The 27,035-nt window shown below is 38.5% G+C and overlaps 1 protein-coding gene across 1 annotated transcript in view; it reads left to right on the forward strand.

Annotated features, from left to right (window-relative positions):
- Positions 1–27,035, forward strand: part of P3h2 (prolyl 3-hydroxylase 2) — a 134,693-nt gene that overhangs the window by 19,215 nt on the left and 88,443 nt on the right. The window lies entirely within an intron of this gene.

Consider the following 27,035-nt stretch of genomic DNA (forward strand, 5'->3'; position numbering starts at 1 on the left):
ATTAGAATAGGTATTAAGATAATCACCGTGCACATTTGTATATTGCTTTAAAATGTGTGCCAACATTCGCAGACATCTTCAGTTCCTCATGAGAAATTGCTCAGCCAGCTGAGGTCCAATGAGCTATCCAGTTAGGCGCCAAGAGTGTCATACTGAGTGACTCGAAAGAGGACTGGAGATTCAAATCCAGTGTCTGTGCCAACATGTCACCATTGCCATATGTTCATATCTGAAGTACTTTGCAGCTACGGAACCAAATAAATTTCCATTTCAAGGCCTTCCTGGTATCACTTCTGCTGTGCATGTCTTTTCTCATATGTGGTATTTCTGAGCTAAAGAGAATGTAACTCTAGTTGCAAGATGCCACATATTGTATGATTGCATGTTTGAAACATCCACAAGTGACAGTATAGAAAGGCAAAGTGTCAAAATATTTTTTTCTGATTTTTGAGTAGTGTAGACAGTTGGAAAATGATTTCTAGGAGTCAGAAGGCTTCCTTGGGGAGATGAAAGTATTATAAAATTAGATTGCAATGACAGGTTTTTTAAATCTCTGCATAAGCTAAATATACAAAATTGTATAATAGAAATCAGAAATTTTAGTACATGAACAAAATCTTAGTGAACTTACTTTCTGAGAAAGGTAGTGAACAAAGAATGATTATAATTAATTTGTTCTAATATTTGGTAATTGGAGAACCTTTAGCCTTTTGAGGTATCTAAACTCAGTGTTCTGTGCAGTCATAGGAGAACCTGGTTATGTGAATCATGTTTATAGCCAGAACCTAGCACCCAGGCATAACTAAATGTGGAATCACTGAAAAGCTTTTTTCATCTGCAGTGGAGAACATTGGAATCCAGACAATATTCCTGTCTGTCACACTCTGCAGAAATAGTAATTCTATGGACTTAGGTCCATTTGTATATATCTTTCTGTTTGTGTTTGTGTCTTGTTAGTAAACATTCTTTTATAATCTTTTCAAATACTAGTATGCAGGGCTAGATTTCAGTATCATCTGGTAAAGTACTGTGGGAGTTCCAGAATCTGAAATAAGACATTGAAAGCCAAGGTTGATGATGACAAGTGACTTTTCTGTTGTTGCCTTTCATGTGACACTAACCTTTCCCCTGAGAAGTAATGAGTCAGAACTATAGCATGCTTGGGGTTTATAGCCATGGCTTGCTTGGTATTGACTTTGCTGTCTCATATGGTTATTCAACATGGAATTCAAGAGAAATCTGAATTCAGATCTTCGCTCTTAAATTTTGGATGGGGTTCATTATTCTGTTGTACTTTGAATTATAAAGAAAATATCAAACATTTTGAAACTCTTAAGAAGCTGTATATATATATATATATATATATACATATATATATATATATATATATATATCGCTTAACATTTTGAGGGCTTACTCTTTGTCATTTTTACACAGAAACATTGGCTTTAGATACAGTTAACTTCTTTTTATAGCTATATAATTCTGGGAACAATAATTAACATTATTTTACAGTGTTATCATCTATAAAGTTATCAGAATAAGCCATATAAGAAGCCATGGTTTCTCTGTGTTGAAGATGCAGTTTCTATGAGCGTTCATAGCATGGGCTGAGCTGATGCATATAAAGTGCTTATGATTGGCCAGTCATGAGCAGGAAGCATGTGACTTCTGATAAAACTAAGGAAATACTAAGAAAATATTTGGGAAATACTGATTTTTTAAAAATTGTATTTGTGATATTGATTATATTTGGCATAGCTATAGAATTTCCTTGATCAGTAGGGATATGTGGATAATCCTCCCAATCATAGTCTTTCTAGCCTGATGAATTTATAACCATCATTTTCATGTTTGGCTCTCCTGATTTTCTTCTGGGGAATGAAACTGTGACATAACTTAATTCCTTTTGCAGCATTGTTGGGAGGATGTTTCATTATTTGTTAAATTCTTGGCAAGCTACAAAGTATTATATGCATGCATCCTCATGTTATCCTGGATTCATCAATTCTGGCTTGGATTTGAGAAAAATGTCAGAGATATCAAGTACCTTCTGTCACTGGTGTATTATACTCAGGCACAACTAAACTGTCGCATCAGAATGTGATCTTGAGTCAGCCTTTCTAAGGTCAACATTGTCCCAATGCTTATGGAACTGTCCCTGAATGTTGTTTAACTTGGTTGCTAAATGTAGCTCACTGTTAAACAAGTTAGGACAAATTTTTCTACAATAGTTGATGTTGCTGCAAGTAGCCAAAGTCATAGAATTGCAGGACATCAGATATACAAGAAAAATGGAGAAATTATTTCCTAATGTAACGCCTTCAGCAAAAATCCCAAGGCGTTGGCTGGAGAGATGGTCCAGCAGTTAAGGATCTTGCCTGCAAAGCCTAATAACCCAGGCTCAGTCACCCAGCACCCACATAGAAGCCAGGTGCACAATGTGGTGCATAAATCTGGAGTTTGTTTGCAATGGCTAAAGGCCCTGGTGTGCCCATTCTTTCTCTCTCTTTCTCTTAATCAGTCTTCTTTCTCTGCTTGCAAATAAATAAAAATAATCACAGGGCTAGTTACAGTGCTGAAAAAAATACTGACAGGAACTGGCTTGGGATTTCCTGTTTTTAATTCAAAGTGGGTGGACACGGATGTGAGGATATGGTTCAGGGCTTTGTCCTCCTGGGTACAAGGAGCATCCATATTGGACTACTGCACAGCAGTGTGTCAACATGGCCAGCTGCATAGATCCATTCAATAAAAAAGCTACTTTTCTAGAGTGGTTCTTCCTCATTTTAGCTATAACGTATGTTAAACTGTGGGCTATTGCTCAATATTAATGTGTGAAATCATTACTTTATTAGATGTTACTTTCTGTTACACAACACCAGCTTTCTTCTGTGAAGAGGTGACTATGCTGTTTATCATGACAATGGGAAATTAGATGACTTCCCTGGGAACTTTCACTGAATAACATAAACTTGTAACATTGACCTATCTATTTTGGGGAAACTTGTATTAAGATGAATATGGCAAGTTTTGAAAAAAAAATTGGAAAATGAACCATATATTTTTTACATTGCTTCCAGGATATTTACTGCTAATTCTTGTAATATTGACCCCCCCCCCCCGAATAAAAAGTAAGTAAATTCAGATCACTCAAAATTGTCCTCTAAAGGATCACAATTTAATTCCTATATCCCTTGTATAATTCTCACTAGCACACCTTTTCTCATGACCTCAGGTCCTAATTTGTGTTTCATTGCTGTCCTTACATTTTATCCACTTCAAAACAACCTCTGTACATTCCACAACTCTGCAGACATCTTTTCATTAGTTTCCCATGGATTTTTCTCATGTTTCTTTGGCTGATTTTGTCCTTACCAGCACTGCCCATCACAGAACGACTCTTAATGCCCTTCTCCACTATCTTTACTTTTCAGTCCAGAATAACCACGTGACTAGTGATGTTGTAGAGGCATGTGGCCAGTTGCAGTGCCATGAAGTCTGTAACTCTTTTCCATCACTTTATGTCTTGTCAGGCTTTATGGCTTTCAAACCCCATTCACTGAACATTGCAGACAAATGACACACAGCAATGCCTCTGCCATGTATTACATACCATCACTGTGTAATCACAGCTCTGGGCTAAGAACTGTTCAGCAATTCTCTGCTGAAGTTGCAAGAGTATTTTTTTCTCAGAGTTGATGTTCAGGTTCACTTTTAGGTCTTGAACCTATAAGTGGTCCCTGCATGACTTATCTTTGGCAAATTAAGATAAACCATTTAATAAGGGGTAGAATATAGGCCATAGAATGGTGTGTTGGGGAAGGAAAAGAGATGGCACCTGGGACACGAAGCAGGTCATATGAATGGTTTTTTTTTTTTTTTTTTTTTTTTTTTTTTTTTTTGCATAGGAAGGTGAAGGCAAGGGTAACAGTGTGGGGTCAGGGTTGGCTCAGATCCATAACCTGGGTCATCAATGTGTTATGAGTCCAGGAGCAGGAAGAAGAAATGTAGGAGAGGACCCAGACTAGGGAGAAGGAATGCGGTTTTTGCTTGTGGCTTCTGCTCACTCTGTCCTCTATAAAAGTCTAATTATTTGTGCTTAATTGTCTTACATAAAACAGAAGACATTATTGCTTGAAATGAGTGAGCTTTCAGAATAACAGGGCACATACCAGAATGACTAAAATGAGTTTGGGTCCTGGCTTTCAGTGGAAAACAAAAACAAACAATCCTCTTAATATGTCTAGTTTGAACTCACTAATATTAGACAACTCAAATGTGTTCTGCCTTTTGGAAAATGTCACAAGATCTTTCCCTTCTTAATTTTAAAAATACCCATCTAAGTGAGATACAGCTCTTTCTGGTAATATTTCTAGTGTTTGTGTCTTGCCCTGGGTACCAGCTATTTTATAAGTGACTATCCTGTGGTAGACTTTTCCAGTCAGAGACTGACAGATGGTGATTATAGGGCACTGGGCTAGTTTTAGTGTCAGTTGTTGTACTGAGTGTGTGTAATTGTTGTATATTACTTCAGCCGAAACATTTCCTCTTTGATGGACATAATTTGGCTGAGACTTCCTAGAGGACATTTGAAGGCTCAAACATGACCCCATATCTAAGTGGCACATTAGTTGAACTTGGGAACTAGATCATTCCTGTTCTAACACATCAGGCTGTGCTTGCTCTGTTCTTCCTATACAGGCTTGTCTTGATCAGTCTTACATTGAGGAGGGTGCAATCAATTTTTTTTACTTCTCAGCTTCTGTAAATCTAGCCTTAATCATGTCACAATGTTGTCAAAACTTTAAAAAAATCTTGAGTTCCAAACATGTCTTTTATAATGTACGCATGATTTGAAACTTCACCTGGTAGCATTCTTTCCAAATTAATCTGTTATAGCCTTCTATATAGAGATAGGTAACTATGTATATGTATGTATATGTATATATGTATATATATATATACACACACATACACACACACATACCTTTTCCTAATCTTACCTTTTTGAAATGACTCTTCTTAGACTGAAAAAGAGACAGGGACACCCTATTATGTTAGTTGCATAACAATAAGTGTGAGATAAACTTGAAGTTGAGAGTATGTGTTCATTAAAATAAGTTACTATTTACAACATGCATGCCCACTGTGTTTCCACATGACAGATGAGTCTTTTATCACTTCCCCCATTATTCTAATTGACGTCAGATAAAGTGACATTCAATAGGTTTGAACATAATGTAGCACCTTGACAAACATAATATGCTGGTGATCTTTTCAAATCAGAAATAATTTCAAATTTCTACAGGTGGTGCAGCACTTGCTTAGCATGTACAATGTCCTGGGCTTAATCATTATCAAAGCCAACATACAGTTACAATTTGGGGATGATTTCCATTGTGTTTTATTCAGGCTTGATAGTTGTCTTAGTTCATAAATAAAGCTAGGTTCAGCATTTAAATAAACATAAACATCATTCATTAAAGCAGGACAGACCCCTGTCAGAGTAGTATAGAAAGACCACAGGGTTGCCTTGCTCATCTTTGGGGAGGACACAGTAAGTTTATGTGTAAGCATTACATATAGTACATGAGAGGAACTATGATAGCACTGGCTGGGATGTGAGCAACTCTGATAGACCCAAGGAAAACTTGTCTTAGAAGTAGATATCAAAGTGATGTGTGAGAGGTTCCAGACCCAAGGAACAGGGTGGTGTCCTCCAAGAAAGAGGAGCCATATGTTTGAAGACTTAAAGCTATCAGTGCTCAATGAAGAATCCCAAACTAGGTGGACAACTCATTCTCCAAGGTAAGAACTGATGAAGGCTAAAATATGTTTGGTATAATCTGCAAAATGTAAATCTACAAAATATATATTTATTTGTCTTTCTTATTATGATTTGTAGTGAGTAAATTTTGTCTTCAGTGTTTTGTTCAACTTATTTATATGCTGTCTATGATATGATCAAACCCAGAAGGAAAGAAATAGAAAGGAAATGAATGATGTCTTCAAAAGCATGTTCCAGTTCATTTGAGAACATAGCTATGTTTATTTGACTTGATGCTGAACAGAAGTGAAAAGATGTTTTGGGGACACTGAGGAGACAGCAGCTCTGAAGCCTGCCTCCCAGTCCCGGATCAGTCCACTGACAGAGAGGGTCCATTGACCAGACCTTTTCCACTCTATGACACAGACACCAGACCACAAGTCTACCTCACCAGTCTCTGAGTCTTTTCCAGGCCTAGAGCCTCCCCAACAAAGGCTCCATTCAACAGTTCTTCACTCTGTGATTGAAATATTATGTGGTATCGAGCATTGCAACTAAATATAGGGTATAAAAACCTCAGAGTGCTTCAGGGTGGTAGCTCTGTGGTATCTAAGTCTTTTTTAACCTGCCCCACAAATAGGACACCCATCTTGCCCTGCCCATACTGTTATGACTCTGGCGGGACAGCTAGCACCCGTCTCCCCGTTTCTGACATGCTTACTCACACGTATATAACATTCCTCTGTACTCACAAGTGCTACATCTCTGCACTGGGTAAGTACAGAGTAGGGGAGGTGGAGGGTGGGATGTAAGGTACATATTTGTGTCTGCTCTCTGTGGTCATGACAGACCACCCAGCTCTGTCTCCTGTTTGGAGGGCAGGAGCAGAAGATCACAAGGAAGGTGATAATAAACAGTTGCGAATAAGCCAGCATCAGGACACAGAAGGCCATATTGTGTTCTGCATGTTTCAGAAGATGATTTTGAAAGTTGTGCTCCCTCCCCTGAGTTTTCCTTACTCTGTTGTTTGCTGCCCTTTGAAGGTTGGTCCAAGTTCATCCAGCTCTGAAGCTGCAATGGTTTATTCTCTCTTGATCTTACTGTCAGACCTTGGCCTTGATTGGCTTTGTGCCTGCTTCATGCAAACCCAACCTGAGGTTGCACTTTGTGGTACTTACCTGGTTACCTCAACAACCCCTACTTTATCAAACATAGGTGATTAAGTGTTCACCATTAGTCCTTTACAGTAATGGACAGGCTGTCGTTTCCATTACTGTTGTACCATACTAGATCCATAAGCTTTGTTTTCTTCTTTTAAGATTTTCTCTAGATACATATATAATGGCTTTTCTGATCTCACTCCCCTTAATTATCTTCTCTTATCCTTCCTCCCCTCTCACTAAAACCCTTCTTCTTCTCATTTAACACCCATCCTACCTTTGTGCCTTGTTTGATTCACTGAGTTAAGTTAGGGTTGTTTACATGGTCCTTAAAGGGAGGTTGTTTACTAGAGATTGGGTAGGCGGCACTATAGAGAGCCCTGGCTTGTCCTCTCCCAGCAAACTTCAGATGCCACTATCTACATAGGGAAGTATGAGGTCTCATGAACTATTCCTCATCCATGACAAAATATCGATAGGTTCAGTCTTGTGAAGGAAAACACATCACATCCCCTCATCCTCTGATTTCATGAGTGTAATGACAATGTGGTGTCCAGCAGACAGTGTTCTGCAGCCCCCTTTGCAGTTCTCCAGTTCTTACCTTCTTTCCACCCTTGCTTCAGTGAGGGTCCTTGAGCCTTGGAGAGGGTGGCTTAGATGTCATGTTTAGGGCTTAGCACACAGTATTTGCCAAAAATACAACTCTGAAAGTTTTAATTAACTTCAGTGACTCATTCACCTGGAGGCTTCTGTGCTCATCCTGTCTGAGTGGTCATGGCAAGGATCTAAGAGATCAAATAAAAGCTAGACTATGAGATGGCCCTATGCAGCTCCCACCATCTGCCCAAGGACACTGCAGGGACTATGTTTAAGGCCAAGAAAACTTGAGTGTTTTTTGTTTTCCTTCTGTCTTTCTTGTTCATTAAGTCTTCTGGAAGGGGAAGTGTGGGGGAAGTTGAAGAGTGTTATACGTGTCAAATACTGCTGGCTTCACAGACAGAAGAAGCTTTTTGCATTAGCCAGCATCCCCAAATTTTACATTTTTATTTTACTCCAGTAGAATTTGTTCTATGTGGTGTATGATTTCTTTAGCTCTAACCATTCATCATACCCTCCCCCACACACACCCCCCGAAGATTAACTATATGACTTCAGACCTCTTTACTTATTAATTCTGAGGTCTGTTCTTTATAAGAAGAGATCAGAATTCTCTTCTGGGTATACTCACTGAGAAATCTAGGAAGACAGCTGCAAGACATGAAGCAGGACATAGAACTGGGTATCTGCAGGCTGACAGCTGTCCCAGGAGACATCTGTGAAAACAGATGCTCCTGGTATGGCCTTAGAGTTCTTTCTCAGACATTTAATTCTTTCTACAGGGGTTCTACTGTGAGTTTTTTGTCTTCTTTGCCCATTTGGAGAGAGATACCACTGAGGAGACATCATGGAAAAAATGAATGTAATGCAAAAATAGGACAATGGCTTTGAAGAAGACAAAGATTCTAAGATGAATGAGGAAAACAAGCTGCCCTAAATTTGGAGAACAAATATGTCATGATGACCTCAGCATTTGCTTCTTGGGTAGTGGAATAGTTGATGTTGATTTTATACTGCCTGTCATTTAATATCAAATAGTATCACTTTTATCAAGTTGGTGTCCCTATGTTTGGTTAGTATATATTTCATGCTGTAATAGCCTTTTGCTAGATATATATGTATGTATGTATGTATGCATGTATGTGTGTGTGTGTGTAATAACTTTTTCTATCCTTTCACCCTAAAGGCATGTTTGTATTTGATGATGGGGTGAGTTTATCAGAGATAGAAAAAAGATGGCTCCAGTTTTCTAATCCAATCTGTCATCTTTCTTTGTCTTGGAAACTTGAGGCCATTGAGATTCAGAGCTATATTTGAAAAGTTATGTTTCAGTTCTTGTCATGATGATTTTGTGATGTTTGGTATTTTGTTCTTCTTTTGCTTCAAAACTGATATAACATTAATTCTTTATTTTCCGCTGTGGATCATTGAATGTTTATTGTTCTCTTTTAGCTTGAAGTGTTCCTTCCACTATCATGTGTAGCCCTAGTTTGGTAGGCAAAAATTCTTTTAGCTTGTATTTATCATGGAAAGTTTTTCGTTTGCCTTCAGTTAAAGCAGATGATTTTGCTGGGTATAGTATTCTGAAGTGGCATCTGGAGTCTTTTTGAATTTGAAATAGATTTCTCCAGGTCTTTCTAGCTTTTAAAGTTTCCATTGAGGGAAAACAAATTAGCTGTTATTATGATGACCTGCTTTTTATATGTGACTCAGTCCTGTCTTACAGAGTTCAGTTTACTTTCTTTGTTCTGTGCATTTAGTGTTTTGACTACTATATAATGTGGGAATTTCTTTTTGAGCCCCATCTTCATGGTGTTCTATGAGCTTCTTCTACTCAGATTTCTCTTTCCCTAGATTTTGGGATATTTCTTCCATGATTTTATTGAAAAAAATTTCTATGCATTTGGCATGGAATTATTCTCCTTCCTTTATGCTCTTACGAGGAGCAAGTTCTACAACAGTCTTGAGATACCAGGGATAGCCAATGCAGTAGAATGTTGGTATGGCTTCTGATCTTGGGATTAAGTTCTAAGATTTTTTTTTAATGCAAAAACCCTTGCCAAAATGATTTTATCTTAGTACCCATGATTATTCATTTATTTATTAGTACTACCACTATCTTAGGTTTTCTTGTGCTTATGTATAGTATGTGAGGTATAGTGGTGTATGTGTATGGTGTACACACATGTGTGTGCAAATGCACATCCTATACACACTTATGTAGAAGCCAAAGGGTAATGTTGGGTGTCCCCCCCTTTATCGCATATCCATTCATTTCCTTAAAACATAGCCTGTCATTGAACCCAGAGCTTCCATTTCTTGGTTAGATTAGATGACACCTGAAGCCCAGCGATTCTCTGGTCTCCACTCTTCACAGGACTAGGTTGTAAGTGTGTGTGTGTGTAAGCCCAGAAGTTTACATGGGTGCTGAGGAGTTGAAATCACAGCCTTTCAGGCCCTCATGCTAGCACAGCAAGTACTCTGACCCCCTGAACCTTCTTCCCAGCCTCTGCATTAGCTTTTATAGAACCTCAAGGGTTGGTCCTTCTTTCCTTTTAAACATACTTTTAGGATTCATTAAATTGTGTTAACTAAGAACAAATGCATATCTATTAGGAGAAAATGAACACATTTTTGAATGTTTTCCAGATAATGAATGCTTTTAATATGCATTTAAGAGAATGTCAGTGTTTTTATAAGTCATTGGATTACTTGCCATTTGTGAGCAGATTAACTGCAAATATACTGGAGAGCTTTTTGGCAGAGTAAAGGAAGTGATTGGAGAATAATAACAGGAAATTCTAGCTCTTTATACAGCATCCATGACATGCACAGTAACCTGACTGGATACCTGACTTGACCAGTAGATTAAAATTCTAACGCTGCTCTCTAGCACTTGATGACTTGTGTAAGTCCCAGGTGAAGCACATTACCTGTCAGATTACTGTCGGTTTAGATCTCTATATCATTAGCTTTGAGAGATACTTAATTTTGCCTTTTTTCCTCCCAGATGAATGTTTATAGAGTGCCACAGGTTCTTAACCTAGCAATCACTGTTATAATGAAAACATTTCCATTCCATTTTTAAGGTCCATCTAAGTTTGTGGTTCATATTTAATTTTGCATTTTAAGTAATTATTAATTTGAAGGCAGCAGTCCACTCAGTGGTAGCCCCAGGAGGGTTATATTTTATGGGTGTAGTTATTAGCCAGGAAAGAAAGGCTTGGTGTTAATCTGAACTGTCTTTGGGAGGCTACGCATGATCTAAGAAAAGATTAAATGTCTAAGGGCATCTAGAAAATTCTTATACTCATTTAATTTAGAAATAACTTTCATGTAGCACTATTTTTTATGGCCATAATGGGGTAGTACATACCACAATTAGACATTTTTAGAAGGGAAGCTCCTTTGATGACAGATGCAATTTATATCCCCTCATTATTACCCAATTAAAAGATTCCCTTTAAAATCCTTTGAAAATGGTGGGTTTTTTTTTCTCAAAATTGTTTTTTATCAGCCTTGAAGGGGATGATTTATGTAAGCTGCAGTTTGTAGTCAAAGAGAACACACCAGGGAACTGAGTCCATTAGAAAGGGTGTATGGATTTTCCTCCGTCGAAGTGTATGAGACCCAACCTCTTCACTCATGCTGTGGATGGCTTCTGTGTATCCTGTTCCAGATGCCCTGGAACATCCAGTCTCTTCTCCCTGTCTTTACAATAAAACTTATCTGATGGCTATTTTGCATGACTCAGGCCACATGTGCACTTGGATAAAGTTACACTAAAGAGGCAAAACACCCAAGTTACCTTCACAATTGTGTTGTTAAAATTTTATAAAATCAACATTCCTATAAGGGAAAGACCTAGATGGACTGCTTTCTTTTGAGGGGTTGATAACTTTAGTGGACTGCAGGACATTCCATAAACTTCTATGTCATGGGATTTATTAACCTAAACTTGGAGTATTATGTTCCTTTGCCAAAATGTGGTTATTATACACTTTTGTTAAAAATAAGTCTTGTAAAAGTATGATTGTATGATTGATATCATCATAAAAATAATTATATTTTCCCTTGTCATTACTGCTAATAATTATGAATCCTTCTTGAATATCACTCTGTGCAAATAGTCTGCTTAAGACATCCCTTCATAGACTCATTTATTTCTGGTATGAATCTGGAGTTGAGTGTTAGGATTAATCTTGTTTGTAGGTAAGGAGAGCTGGAATGTTTTGTGCTCATTTCTACAAGTAGAAAAAGGTACATTTAGGACTTGTGTTCCGATTCATCTCAAAGCAAAGCCCATGGTTTCAACCACATTCGCCCTCTTCACCTCTAAGCATTAATAAGCCTGGTACCTCAGAAGGCTTAGCAATTCACAATTCTTTTGTACTCCAGGATTATAAATCCTACAATTACGTTAGAATGTGTGGCTTGGCATTCTTCCTTCCCAGCTCTACCATTGACTCTTGTGGCCACTGTGGCCACTACAGTTTTTTTTTTTTTTTTTCCATTTCATATAATAAGTTAATTTATGGTATAAAATGTGAGAGTTGATTAAATGGAAATGGTTTACAGTGCCTTTTCCATTACATGTTGATGAGGGTGATGGTGGCATGCCAAGTCATGATGACTGGGGCTGGCACAGAAACAACATGGATGTTTTGTCATGGGCTGATCACTTGTTCAAACTGGATGCTATTTCACTTCTAGGAATGACTAATTTCCTTGAGAAAGATTGAAACACCTTTCTCCTTTTTTTAAAATGAATTGTCCTTTCACTAATATTCAAGTTTAAGTTTGGGAAAGCTGTATAAGTCAATGTAGTAAGCTTTTTCCATGACACCTACTCACTTTGGGACAAATAATAACATAAAGCAAAATTTTTGTCACCTAGTTATCTATTTCTCAATAAATTGTACAAGAAAATCTTAATTTCTAACCGGTTACATTGTAATGTTGGCATTTATTTTTATTCTTTCATGTGCCAAAGTCCTTTATGTACATACATTACAATAATAATAAGTTTAGTCATAAAACAGAGACTTTTTAGCTTATAGATTGGGTCACACTTTTTGACAAATTCTATAGTTTACTAAAAAAGACTTGGGCATTTATGTCTCTCATGCTAGGAGAAACTATAGATATGCCCAGGGTTCGCAAAGACTGATCTGAACATTGAATCACATAACTGGGTGTTGATGTCCATCATAGATGCTCAGTTAAGCATGGTTATCTAAGCCCTGAGGTTCCTTCAAAGAAAGTATTGGTCTGAGTAGAAAAGAAACATCAAATTGCTCACATTTAACCACAGGGTTCTAGAGAGTATCTGTATCCAAAGAATGGGAGGATCTTTGCTTTCCTTTTATGTGTTTTCTTATTTCCTCTCCATTCTACTTTGATGGGTATATCTTGCTGCTGATGTTATTCAAATTCACCCCTCAAATGTACAGAGATCTCTTCAGTGGGGATTATAGAAATTGCATTTTTCCCCCTACATGACCAATAAGATGAGATATAGGGTGAGCAAAGAGATAAAAACCAAAATGCTTTTCATGACACTCCAGGCCATTACACTGGGGAGCCTTGCTTACTTAGTAGCCTCCTCTCCCACTGTGTATGTATGCATCTTCTTCAATCCAGAATCTATCCCCTCCAGAGTTTTAGGACTGCATTAGTGCATTATGCTCAGTCATGCATCTGTGATTTTACCTTTGCTTGTTTTTTTGTTTTTTTTTTTTACCTGTCAGACCCTAACTGCATTTCCTGTACTGAACGAGGAAACTGTCTAGCCACATTCCTAGCAGTCTTTACCACAGAATTCTCACAGTGTTTGCATCTGCCTCTACTAGTAGTAGAAGATTGATAATTTGACTTTCCCTATGATAACAGGAACATTTTTATTTTCTATTTTCTTTCTCCTCCTCCTGTTTCACCTTTTCTTTTGAGACAGAGCTTCCCTGAGTATCTTAGGCTGTCCTGATATCCATTCATGTATCTCAGGATGCTCTCAGCCTCTTAATAATCCTCCTGCCTCAGTCCCCAAGTGCTAGGGATACGCAGGTACCACAATAGCTAGTGTATTCTTGAGACATTTTTTTAGGGCATTTACTTTGCATACATTCTGGGAATGTAATAGCATAAAAATCCAAAACTATTAATACTTTCCTTCACTTTCTTTATGAATAAAGAAATGGCACTGGTAGATTGACTTCATAGGTTGCACAGTTTATAAATGACAGCCAGGACCAAAATTTAGATTGGTCTGCTTTAAATTCAGAGCTTGTGATGACTAAAACTTACTGCCTTAGATTGGTGAATTAGGAAATGGCAGATTCAATGTCCTCCATTTCTGTATCTGAGTTCTAAGTACTATAAGGTGATTGTGAGCACTTGGTTAGGAAATGAGAATGTGAGATATACTCTACACAGGACAGTATGTCTCTGTTTGGGATATTAGTAGATTTTAATTCTAGGAAGAGGTCAGTTATTGAGGGAGTAAGATGTTTTGAACTCTAGTTAGATATGTAAATGCATTTTGCCAATTCTTAAGCTATGAAAACAAAATTTAATTATATGTATTCTTAACTGTGCTTATAAATATTAATGCATTTCTCATGATAAGTTAATCATAGGTAATATGTATACACTTTTATAAATGCATATTATTGAGGTACAGAAAAGTTAAGGTGAAAGTCAAATATCTAATTAGTGACTAAGCTGGGATGGGAGCATGGTGTGGACTCTATCTTCTAGAGCTCACAACTTGCTACTCCCCTGTCTGGCCATCCCTGTACCTTTTAGCTAAGAACATTAATGTGCACACACCAGCTTACTTGCTTCTTCTCTGGATGAGCTAATCGTCTACAGGGAGATATGGCAATCTTATAAGGAAAACAAAACAAAACAAACAGACAGAAAAATTGGCCATCAACTTAGGCTGTATTCTTAGAATTGGAGAAATTAAGATTGTTCCTTCTTATTTATTAAACTAAAGTAAAAACAGACACTTTGAATAACAATAACCTTTTTAAGATCATGAATATAATAGCCATTTAGTCTTAGTATATGCTTTCCTGTCTCATGGACAATAATGTAACAGCTGTTCCCGTTTTCTAACTGATAAGGCTCTGAGAATATAATACCTCTAATCACTTATTATTAAGTCAGAAGTAATGAATGATAGATGAATTGGAAAGTGATGGAATCTTAAAAAACGGTTCTCATTTGTTGAATGCCTGTATAGTGCCAAATGATGGGTACAGGTTTTTTTGTATAGTAGTAATAAACATATGAACCTTAAAATGAAGTTAACCATGAATGCAATCAAAACTAATAAGACCAGCTCCATAGCTCTTGATTACTGCATTTGTTTCATATCCAAAAATGCTTATTAAAAGGTAGCCAAGTACTATGCCTTGCTTAGAATACTGAGGAAACAATGATAATTAGAGATTAAAAAAATTAACAGCAATGACAACAAGAAACATGAGTTCTGGGTTCATGGGGCTTACAGGTAAGTGACTTTGAAGAATTTGAAATTCTACTCCCTGTTAGGTAGCCTTTCATTTCCCTACCTAATTACTCCAGTTTTGCTTTATTATCTCTTGAAGAAGAAGGCTGAAGAAGTTTGTATTTCTTTCCCATCTGTACCTCCCTAAAATCTTGAGCCACATCAGAAACAATAGAAAGGGCTGTTGATTTATTGGCATTGGGCTAACAGGAATAGTTTTGAGCCATCTGAAACTTTTCAATCTAATGGCATTTTGATTTGCTCAGTCTCATGTGCTCCATTAGCTACCAATCAGTGCCCTCTATAGATGCCTGGGAAGTGCCAGTAAAACTCAAAATCTGGCTGGTGCAGAGGTCGTAAATCTCAGTCAGATTGTAATAGGTATTTCATCTTAAAAGAAAGTCGTCCTTTTTTATGGATTTTCTCTCAGTTGTATCTCTTCCGAAAAGTTTATCTAAAGGGCATTTTCTATACTTATTGTTGAAATTACTGCAGTTAATGTAGCAACTCCATCTATGCAACCTTTATTGCTACAAAGCCTGTTATCATTCCTTTGAGCTTCACAGCAACACATGAATAACACTGGAAGGTGGATTTTTATTACCACCCACTGCTTCACATGATGAAGTTAATAAAGAGACAAAGGAGCATATCTAATTTAACCAGTAGATAAGCCTTGATCCAAGCTTTTTGTACTAGATAGTATTGCATATAGGCAGGACTGATCTGTTTGTTAATGCATGTGTGAGAAGGGAATAGGAGGGGAAGAAATAAATTTAATTTCAATTGATTTTTCATATCTGAATCTGGACATCAGGCACATTTGATGACATAGAAGGATCTTGGTATGCTTGGCCCAAGGATGAGAGAAAGACAGCTATGAGAAAGCGCTGATCGCTGTGGATGACTAGGCAGAGAACGTGTTGCTGGGAGATTCAGACTGCTGTCATCTCAGGAATGAGTACATGCTAGGTGAAGGGCACTGGGCTGGAATTTGTGCTTGACATAAACCATTGAATCACGCATGCCAGAGAAGCTGAGTCAGAATCAAACAGAGATGTGAGTAGGCAGGAGTTTTTCCATCTTCTTTTTCTTTTCTTTTATTATTTTCAGATATAAATCCCTAATTATTGATTTCACAGTGGATATGGAATTCCTAGAAAAAAGTTAGTGATACTCTGAGATGGATGGTACTGCGTTTAAAACCACAATTCACAATAATTAAAAAAAAAAAAAAACACAACTTTTTTTTTTTAAAAATAGCAAACAAATGGAGTTTTAATTTGTTTTAAATCAATATTCCTTTGAAGTGAAAGGTCAAGTGAATCATCATTATAGTGGTCAAGTCTAGACCCTATGTACTATCTGAAAGGGTGGATGGCATGCTGGGTCCCTATTCTGAATTAGAAGGTCTCAGCACTAACCTCTGCTTCTGCCAAGTAGCAATTATGATGCAGGATTTTGGGGTTTAGGGAGGGCTTGTGAACCCCAACTTTTGGGTGCTTATATAATTTTAGCACAGAATTGCTAAAGCAAACTCTTAACAGGGTAAATTATGATACAAATTTGGTTGCAGGGGGAGTTAATATCCAGGGAGACTAGCTGAAAGACTCAAGCCAGAGTTTTCCTCCTTGCCTGGCTGGAAATGGAGATGGGAGACACAGAGAATCTCCATCACAGAGAAATCTTCAGGGGTAAAAATGCTCTGGAGGAGGCACACCCACCCACACATGGAATGCAAAACACGACAAACAAAAGATCCCCTTCACATACAAGACCAGAGAGGATTGAGAAATAGTGAAAGACTCAGCGAATAAAGAAAGATAACACATGTAATAAAGTGAGAAAGCACCCCAAAACAAGACACATGCAAAAATGAAAGCAGGAACACACCCAGGCAGCAGGAAGAGTCCTCTCTGTCCCCTTCCTAGCTAGGCTGGGAAGAGAGAGAGACACTGGTGTTCAGGTGAAACCACAGGAAGAAGAGAGAGCTTACATGCATGCTTAGGCTCCTTTATATGGATGAAACATCTAATTAGGATGAGCCTTCTTATCAGACTCAGGTGTGTAAGGGAGAGACCTGATTGGTTGGTGAGCTCAAGAAGCTGACTCAGGAGGGTCCAACCCGTCTAGTTCTGTTGAGCTGAGGAAAAATAAGGAAGTTGCTATCAGGGAGCTTTGCTTGCTGCCATCTTGGATGGTACTGGATCAGGCACAGATTCTAGTCCTGCCAGGGCATATAAGGTCACATTTTCTTTTTGTTTGCTTCTCTTTGGGCTTCTGACCATGTCAAACTGCCTATAAAAAGCTATCATTCTCCCAGTTCTCCTTCACTGTGGCCTCACATATGCCACTTTTCTGTGTACATGTTTTCATTTTCTTAGGTATGTGAGGCCAGAACTTTAGATTAAAGTATCCTTTGAGATAGTCAGCTTCATTTGGCCTTATGAGCACCAATGTTATCACGTACACAGCATGTGTTAATACTGAAGCACAAGGACGTTGGGGTCACAAGGATGCTGGGGTCACAGGTACACTGGGAGAGGAGGGTGTGGATGAAGGCCTTCTCAATTGCAGATAACACTGTTTGAAGTCTCAACTTTGCATGGTTAGGGAAGCATTTCCCTGTGTGGAATACTTACACAACCTTCCACTTCCCTAGAGTCAAGAAAGAACTTTAGGCAGTATTCTGGCTTTTGATAGTTTATGGCCAAGCACATTCTCTTTCTTGTCAAAATTCCAGGAAGCAGGGAGTCCTTGGCTCTCAGTGTCTATAGGGTTTTCCTGCCAAAACACATGAAAATCTCAAAAGCAAAGACAATTGTTCTTAATTGTTTCAGTGTGTGTATGTATATATTCTCATATCTTAAGCTGCCTAGAAGACATCACTACTGACATTGAAATTTGAGCCCAGGAATAAACAAACAGAAATTATCCAAGAAATATGAATTAATAGATAAGATTAAACTATGCTCCATTCACACCTCCTGCCCTGCAAAGTGAGTTGGTGTTGTTATTAGCAGCACAGGACGAAGCTGTTTGCAAATCTCTCTGGAGTTTCCCTGAAAGATTGCCGATGCATGTGCAGAAAACATGCATATGCTTTGAGTTTAAGTGGAATCATTCTTAAGTACAGACTCAGTCATAAGGTTCCTCTACAATGCAATGTGTAACAGTTCTTGTAGGGGGCACAAAGTCTGACTGCCCTTGGCTGGGATCGAGGCTCTCAAGCTCTACCCCTGTTTGTCTGTCTAGTCCTCTCTCATGCTAAACCTTTGTACGTATTAGCAAACGTCTGCCCTGCTTCTCTCTTCCTTGGTATTTGTCCCCCTTCATCTCCAGGTGTCCCATTCGGAAGCTTTTGCCAAGAGTCTTCTCAGACTGTATCCTTGAGGATGCTGTCTCAATGTGGACAAAAGCTTTGAGCTCTCAGAAATCCTGTGAGATTGCATTGGTGCCCGTTGTCCGGCTATTCTTTGAGGCTTCACCTGACTGCTGGTCTCTGTAGTCTCCATGCTGCTAAGCTTCGAGCTCCTGGACAGCAAGGCCTCCTCTCTTTTATCCCTGCATTGACCCTGTATGTCTCTCATCAGGTACAATAAGTGGACATGGAGTGGAGCAGAGGAGTGTTGTCTGCAGGAAGTGTGATTTGTCAGGGTTCAATGCACACTCAGAAAGAGATGCGCTGGGCAAGGGACAAGGGCAAACTCTAATCAAGAGATACATCAAGACACCACTTGACTTGATTCCTTCAATACTATAGTCTCCCTTCTCTGTGGCATTTTAAGATGTTTCTAGTTTAATTTTGTTTGAAAATCTAATGGAATTCAAGTATATGAGGAAGTAAAACAAAAATCATGAAACATATAGTAAAATCATAGGAGAGATTTGTTAAGGAGCTATGAAACTGTTTCCTTGTATGTGTACCTTATAGTTCTTTTAATCATTCTACTGGTAGTTGTAAGGAGCTGAGATTAGTTGTGTAACATGATATAGTCATAGTGCTTCTAAATTTGAGAACAACCCCACAGTTTGAAAATTAGATATGGTTTTACTGTGATACATTTAGTGTGAGATGATAAATTTAGTAACAGTGTTTTAGATTTAAATTCAAAAGCATTGTAACAGGTGAGATCATAACATTCAGTAAGTTAATTACATTTCACTATTTTGGGAATGGAAGTAGTGCAGTACTGAATGATTTAGAATCACATAGCCTTTTCATGAAGACTGAAGGGTAAGAGGCAGTGTCCTGCCATTCACAGTGTGCCCCTCCTCTTACTTGTGTGGGCATACTGCTTCATCTATTGACACCGTTCTGCTGCATACTCTGCTTCAGTAGCTGGTCATTCTTCGAACAGTGAGCGATCCTCAAAGACGTTCCTTGAAAGTCCTGCTTCTCATTTATCAACTTTGGGTAAAGTGCTGTAGCACAGCCACTGTGAGTCACCAGACAGTCCTATCGGTAGCTCATTTGTGGTGTGCATTGAGTTCAAAAGAACCGGTGTCCTTCAGCACACCTCACTTGAGCAACCATACCACACTGGCTGTGGAGATGAGATGAGTCAGTTCACCATAGACAGAGCTCTAGAAGTCCTAGACCTACTGTTTGCACCTGGCCCCCTTTCCTGGACCACCCACAGCAGTTTTGAGGCACATGCTTTCATTGTCCTTCAGGCATGCCCCCTGGAGTGCTGGAATAGCTAATTGCTGAGCTGCTTGAGATGTCCTCCAGGCCTAGGTCAGTGGAGATCCTCTTGCGGTCTGCATGTAAGCCTGACTGTAGCAGATTAGCTCAGACTGGCTTGGAACTTGAAAGGAGGCAGACTGCTTAAGCTTTGTTGGGAAGAGAAGGCTTTTATCATGGCAGTGAGGGATGGAAAGTGTCTGAGTTGTATCACTTCTTATCTGCATCACTGAGGAAGTGGTGCGGCAGGCATAAGTAAGTAAGCTCCCTATCTCTTTCTGGCTCCTAGATGTCTCAAATAAACAAGACAGGGGCCATGGCCTGGTCTAGTTTGCAACTGTTTAATTGTTGTATAATGTACATGATGAAAATATAAGCATTTTACATCACAAGTTAAGCACTCATTCAGTGAAGACTGCTCTCACTTGTGATCCTTTAAAACTCCTTAGCTATATTTGTTCATTCAGGACACAATCTGATACTAAACATTTTCAATTGGTTGGTTAGAAGCTACTATATGTACTATCTCTGTATGCATCCTGACATTTTGATTTTGCTATTTGCATAGCAATACAAGTGAAATAAAATAAAAACAATACAGGGACTGGGGAAATAGCTCAGCGGTTAAGGCGTTTGCCTGTGAAGCCTAAGTACCGTGGTTCAATTCTCCAGGACCCACTAAGCCATATGCACAGGGAGTGCTTGTGTCTGGAGTTTGTTTGCAGTGGCTGGAGGCCACGCTGTGCCCATTCTCTCTTTCTTTCTGCTTCTTCCTCTCTCTCTCATATAAATAAAGAAATACAATTTAAAAAAATAGCACCGAAAAAAATAAAAAAATAAAAAAAATAGCACAGGATATAAGACAATTTCAATAGTGGTATAAAAATTTATTTTTGTAGAATAATTCATATTCACTGTAGACCATTTGCAAAATACAGAGAAGAAAAGTAGAGATGAACATCTAAGAAACTCATATTCAGCATGCCCACCAACATCTAACTTGGTACCATCTTGCTGGATCTCATTTCATGCATGAAATGTGTGTTACATGTAACATGTCTTTACGTTTTATTAATTCAGATATACAAGAACATACTTACTTTTCTGTCATTAAGTGACTGTACTGTAGCTATGATATGGACATCTATTTAACATATTCATACTGTAGTTATGTGTGTACAGTTTTCCGTTTATCATAAGTATTTCTTGATTCTCATTATTGTATTTCAATATGAACTTCTTATCATTTTTTAAAATTCATCCCTAAAAGTAGAATTTCTGGATCAGCTAGTGTGCATATTTTAAGTTATATATATGAATCAAAAACAATTTGGTGTGTATGTATATATATATATATATATATATATATATATATATATATATTTATATTTTATATGTTTTTGATTCTAATAATAGAAAATTTAAGTGAAATTTAAGGTTACAAATTACATGAAACAAACTGAGAAGATTTCAGACCTGGTGTAGGACCAGGTTAACCACGACAAGGTTAGGGAGGCAGGGGGGAATGGCAGGGTAAGAGGGCAGCAAACTACTCAGTGGAGGTCTCAGCTTAGGGTTTGGTGTTTGTTACTAAGGATTGGCTCAAAATGGCATGCACAGTGGACTATGGACACAAAGACAGCAGAAAGAATGACTAGTGGGAGGCGAATGTTGGCTTTCTGAAGAGCTGAGCCTAAGAGGCAGACTGCTGCAGGCATGGATGCAATGAGCCCCAGAGAATCATCTATGAAATGAAGATGCAGAGGAAAGACCCATGACTTGGACAGTAGAGACAGGACAAGTTTTGATGAAGGGAGAACAAAAAATAGAGGGACTGGGCCCCAGAAGCAAAAAGAAGGTAGGTCCAGGGTCAAAGCTTATTCTTTAAAGACAGTCTGTTGGCTAAGACTCTGGCTCACTGTGTATGATGTGGCACCAGGCACAGGTTCTCTAGTTCTCCTCATCTTCCCCTTGGTTTGATCCAGGACCCCCACTCATATCCTCTGGGGTTTCTAGGATGGCTGGTCTGGGCTCCAGGATCTCTTCCAAGATGTAGTTCTCAGGAAATTTCACCTTGATCTGTCTTTTCTCAGTGGCATAGACAGTGCAGGTGCAGCACACCTCCATGATGTTGTGGTCCTACCTGTAAAAAGACCAGCAGCAGATCTTGTCTCCTAGGACATTCTTGAGGAAAAGGCCCTCCAGAGGAAGCAAGGGATAGATAGTCTGTTCTTCAGAAGGTTGTCATCTGGGCTTCTGGTATAGACTTGGAGGAACTGGACAGAAGGTGGTCCCCCTAGGGAGATGTCACACTAGGGTTGAGGCACAGAGGGAACAGGTTCTCCCTTTTTGACTACATTGTGGCCACTGATCATGGCCTTGAGTTTGGTGCCCTGTTCCATGTTGGTGCCCAGTAGCACATAATATAGAGAGCTGCCCAAGTTCAGCTTCACATACTTGTTTGGGGGCTGGAACTTCAAATGTAAGTAGGTGTACCAGGCTCCAGACTTAGGCACTTTCCAGAGTTAGTGTCGAGGGCCCTGCTAGGTCAGTGGCTTAGGCTGACATGCAAACAACCAAGGCTGGCTGCTGTCTCAGTATCCTCCATACAGCTCGCTGGAGTCCCATCCCTGGGCCAGGCCTCTCAGAGCACAGGCCCATGGGCCACCATTACTCAGCAGCCCTCCACCCCATCTTGCCAGTGGTCTCTGCAAATTAAGCTCTAGAAAATTACTTCCAGTTCCTAAAATCACTGTCAACTGTCTATTCTATAATAAAAAATATTAAAATTTGATGGCTTAAAACTTCATTGTGTCTTAATGTGCATTTGTATCAATATGAAACTATATTGACCTGCTATATTTCCTACCTGAGATGGTTCACCCCTCCGTAGTCAACCTGGACATCCTGTGCTCCCAGAAGGTCACAATATTGATGCCAGATTTAGCGCAGGCACAAGATTGTCAGAGTGCACTATTGTCCAGAACTGGATTCAAGCAGTCCTCAGCCCCCAGGGTAGCTGGGATGTAGCATGGGCTATATCCCTAAAATGCATTTATTGCTCCTTGCTCATTCATAGTTTTATTGTCAATCACCCATATGCAGACCTAAACTTAGCAGATTTACCCAGTGATATGAATTCAGTTCTTGATGCTAGAAAATATATGATCCTTTTTTCAACATTCTGGGTCACTCCTCATTTGCAGTGTTTTCTTTCTGACTGTAAAATGTATGCTTCTGGAAAATACATGAGCAGTACTTTTAAAATCCTCACTGAGTTAATTTGACATAAATACAACTATAATGTTTTAATTTTTAAAAATATTTTATTTATATATTTGAGAGAGGAAGAGGCAAAGAGAGAGGGAGAAAAAGAATAGGCACTGCAAATTAACTCCAGATGCATGCACCACCCTGTGCATCTGGCTTATGTGGGTACTGGATAATCAAACCTGGGTCCTTAGACTTAGCAGGCAAGGGTCTTAACCACTAAGCAATCTCTCCAGCCCATGTTTTACTTTTTAAATAAATTTGATAATGGTTATCCACCAATATTTTTTCATTGCTTTATATAATCCAAAATTAATATAGAAGTTATATATCTCTAGATCTGCAAAGGGGTATAGTTACTTAAAAAAAGAAAATTACTGAATAGTCTAAGCCTAATTCAATGTTTGTTCCAGGTGACAAATTCCTTTTAAGTATGGGCATTAAGATGCCTATCTATTGTGGTTTAGGATAAGAGACTTTAGCATCCATTAAAGCCCTCTGAAAAGTATTTATTTTAGCATTTATCCAGCGAACATTTGAGCATTGTTTGAGTGCCTAGAATGAACTGAGATTACTAACGTCAGCAGGATAGGGTGTGCTTACTTTGCCAGTGTTAATGCAAATATGTCATCCTGGAACATGCTGGTAGTCAGTGAGGAAATTGGGTACTTCTGAGTTGATGGCTGTCTTGGAAGCTCATGGAAAAATACTTGAGTCCAGAATTAGAGCCAACATTTCTCCTACTAAAGTTTTTCTATTAAGTTATTTTCCTAGGTTTAATTTAGTCTGCTTTTAAATCATTTATGTTTCTTTTTTTTTTTTTTTTGCATTCTACATGTAATATGATTACTATTGCCTGTTATCCTCATCTTAAAGATGAACTGTTTGGACTCAATTAGCAGTAGTCAAGGAGTTGAAGAGCAGTGCATGAGTATGAAAATTTGAGGCATAGCTACAGGCTAGAATTTGAGACACATTTGAGGTAATGGAAACTCCCACCTCAGCAGACAATATGTTTTTACTAAAGAGATTTCTTTTAGACTCACTGTTAACACAAATTGGTGCTTATAAGACACTTTTATGTAAGAAAAGAAAATAGCTTTGTACATGATATGATCTCTTGATCTATATATAAGCTCTTGCCTGTTTGATCTGACTGTGGCCCTTTTCCTCCAATGGTGTGCTTTTCACTTCAGCTCAGTAATGGTGGAAAAGGCAAAGGCAGCAAGACTGAGATGTCCTTGTAGTTGCCACGGTTTTAAGGATCAAGAACTCAGTTGATATTCCTAGGATCCTAAGACTTAGTTACACCAAATACCAGGAAGTTAACCACTGTCTTCCAGAACCCTTTGTACTTTATAATGTCTCCTGGCTTCTCAGACATGAGCGGTTAGCTAAGATAAACTTTCTCTCAGCACTAGCTCCTCCCATCTATTTGACCATAATCTCTTTCTCCTCCTGTTTAGCTATTATTGGAGTAGATCTCTCTGTGATATCAGGACAGTTTAAACACTTTCAGCAATAACTGGTTCTTGCCTTTTCAGTCCAGGGAATCTCATGCTTCTGTTACCCCCCTCCCCCTCCCCATCCCCCAATGCATCACCACATTCTGCATAGCCACTGGGTCATCTCCATCACCCCACAGGTCTACCTTCATTTACTTCATCCTAAAACAACAAGCTATATTTCATCTCACTGTTCTGTTATTACAACTTAAAACAAAAAAACACACCTTATCTGCCCTTTCCGTCTCCATGATCTCTTCTCTCATTTCTTCCACAACCCATGCTAATTGGATTTCCAAATATGCTACACTGAAATGTCGTTTGCAGCCTTCCCTATTTGTCTTTACTCTGCTACAGTCAGGGGTCCGGTGTCTGCTGCCAGCGTTCTTGTCCTCTTGGTAACACTTTTCTCCCATAATGTTGCTATCTGGAAGTTCTTCTCTGGGAATCCTTCCACTTAAATGACTGATATCTCTCTATCTCCTCGGTTGGCATTTTCTTTTTCTGTTCTGAATGTTATGACTCATTGTCACATTCTTTGAAGAGAATAGCTGGATTACTACACTCAGAGATGAAGACCAGCAAGACTGGGAAAAGAAAGAAAAGTCGATGAACAAGGTCTATATGTCACACAGAAGTTTTGTTTGGCTGGACCTTAGGGTAGGTGAAAAGGAGGCTCATTCATTAAAGGGGCTTAAAATGTCATTTCAAATAAATTATATTTACTCTCAGCCTGAGGGAAAAAAAAATCCATGGACTGTGAGCCCTCAAATGTTTTTTCTAGCCCTTGCTTGGTGATATTCATAAGCTAATTAAGCCTCATATTGAATGTAGTGATTCTTTTATTAAACCTAAATTTTAGAAATGTCCCAGTTGAGAAAACAAGTACATGGAGTTGTTATTTATTCCTTAATTACTTGTTTATTGACCTATTAATATGTGGAATGCACTGAAATTTGAGGTGGTCTTGGATAAATAGACCAGAAAATAGCATTTCAATAGAATTCCCCAAGGAAGAATTCCCCAACCTAAAGAAATACTGACCTTATTGAGAAATGATTCTTCATGGTTTCTCTCAACACTGCTGGACCATGGGACAACATGCATTCAAGAGTTTAGTTGGTCACAAGAGAAGATTAAATCTGTCTGCTTTGTACTCTTTCCCTTTCCCTAATCTTCTTCTCTTCCTGTTTCTGTTTTTTTTTTAGCCTTAATTTAAAAGTTTGATAACTTATGCATTAGTTTACATTTCTTTGATGCAGAAACATCAACATGTAAGAAAAAAGAATGATATTGCCAAAGGATTATATATACAGCGTATAAATGGACAAATGCAAGTCTTTCCATTGAGAAAAATAGGTGGTGTTTGAAGAGATAAGGCTCTTCACTTATGAAACCATGACTCTGACTTTCATTAGACATCCCTGCCTACACTTGCTTCTTCATGAAGAAGTATCGCTCTCCCTTACTGAGGAAGCAAAAACTTTTCGAAGAAAAGTCCCCTCTCTACAATAATGCTCTGTATCTTTGCTTCCATCTAAGAAATGATGTTAATATAGGAAACTGTTCTTGACCACCTATGGTTAGGGTGAGCCTCGTTTGCTAAATCTTGCATGTTTTAAGCCCCAACAATTTCTATATGAGAAATGGAGGTGATATAGCTCCCCATTAACATCTGTATATATTCAGGGCTCTGAGCTCACCTTTTTGTGTCTGGACACTTCAGGAACTGTATCTTGAATCTTCTGAGGAAGCATTTTGTAAATGGCTGATAATATTTATCTTGGAAAAGCTAGCTTTCATAAATACCTACTAAAACTATTTTTTGTGATTTTTTTAATGAGAGGGAGATTAAGAGAGGGTTGGCACTCCAGGGCCTCCAGTCACAGCAGTTGAACTCCAGACACATGTTCTACCTTTTGTGCATGTGCAACCTTGCATACTGTGTCACCTTGTGCAGCTGGCTTATGTGGGTCTTGGGGAATTGAACTTAGTTCCTTTGGCATTGCAGGCAAGCACCTTAATGGCTAAGCCCTCTCTCTAGTCCAAAACTTTTAAAAACAAACCTTGCGGGGAGTCACAAGTATATGTGTAGTACCTAGTGTATATGTGTCAGTACGAAATGCAAAGCAATATTGGATACTACATAATAACATAGATTCACTAGTTACATAAAGAAAATATCCAGAGAAATTAAGGTGATGAATTGCTAAAATTTGGTTGAGGATTTGTCACAGTAAGATGTTTTTCATCATTTTTTTTTTTTTTTTGGTGGGGGGGTACATGAGAAGGGTTAAAGTAAGAGCATTGTGGAGGTCATGTAAGGACTCTTTGCCTCTGTGAAAGAAATCTAAAGCTTATGTTTCTAGAGTGTGGAAGAATACTGCATAGAAGTTGATATCCCTGTCTCCTGCTTCCTCTCCTCATGTTTGCCTTTTTTTTTTTTTTTTAATTTTTAAAAAAATTTTTATTAACATTTTCCATGATTATAAAATATATCCTATGGTAATTCCCTCCCTCCCCACCCCCACAC

Source organism: Jaculus jaculus, chromosome 5 (genome assembly GCF_020740685.1).
Source record: "Jaculus jaculus isolate mJacJac1 chromosome 5, mJacJac1.mat.Y.cur, whole genome shotgun sequence".
NCBI lineage: Eukaryota > Metazoa > Chordata > Mammalia > Rodentia > Dipodidae > Jaculus > Jaculus jaculus.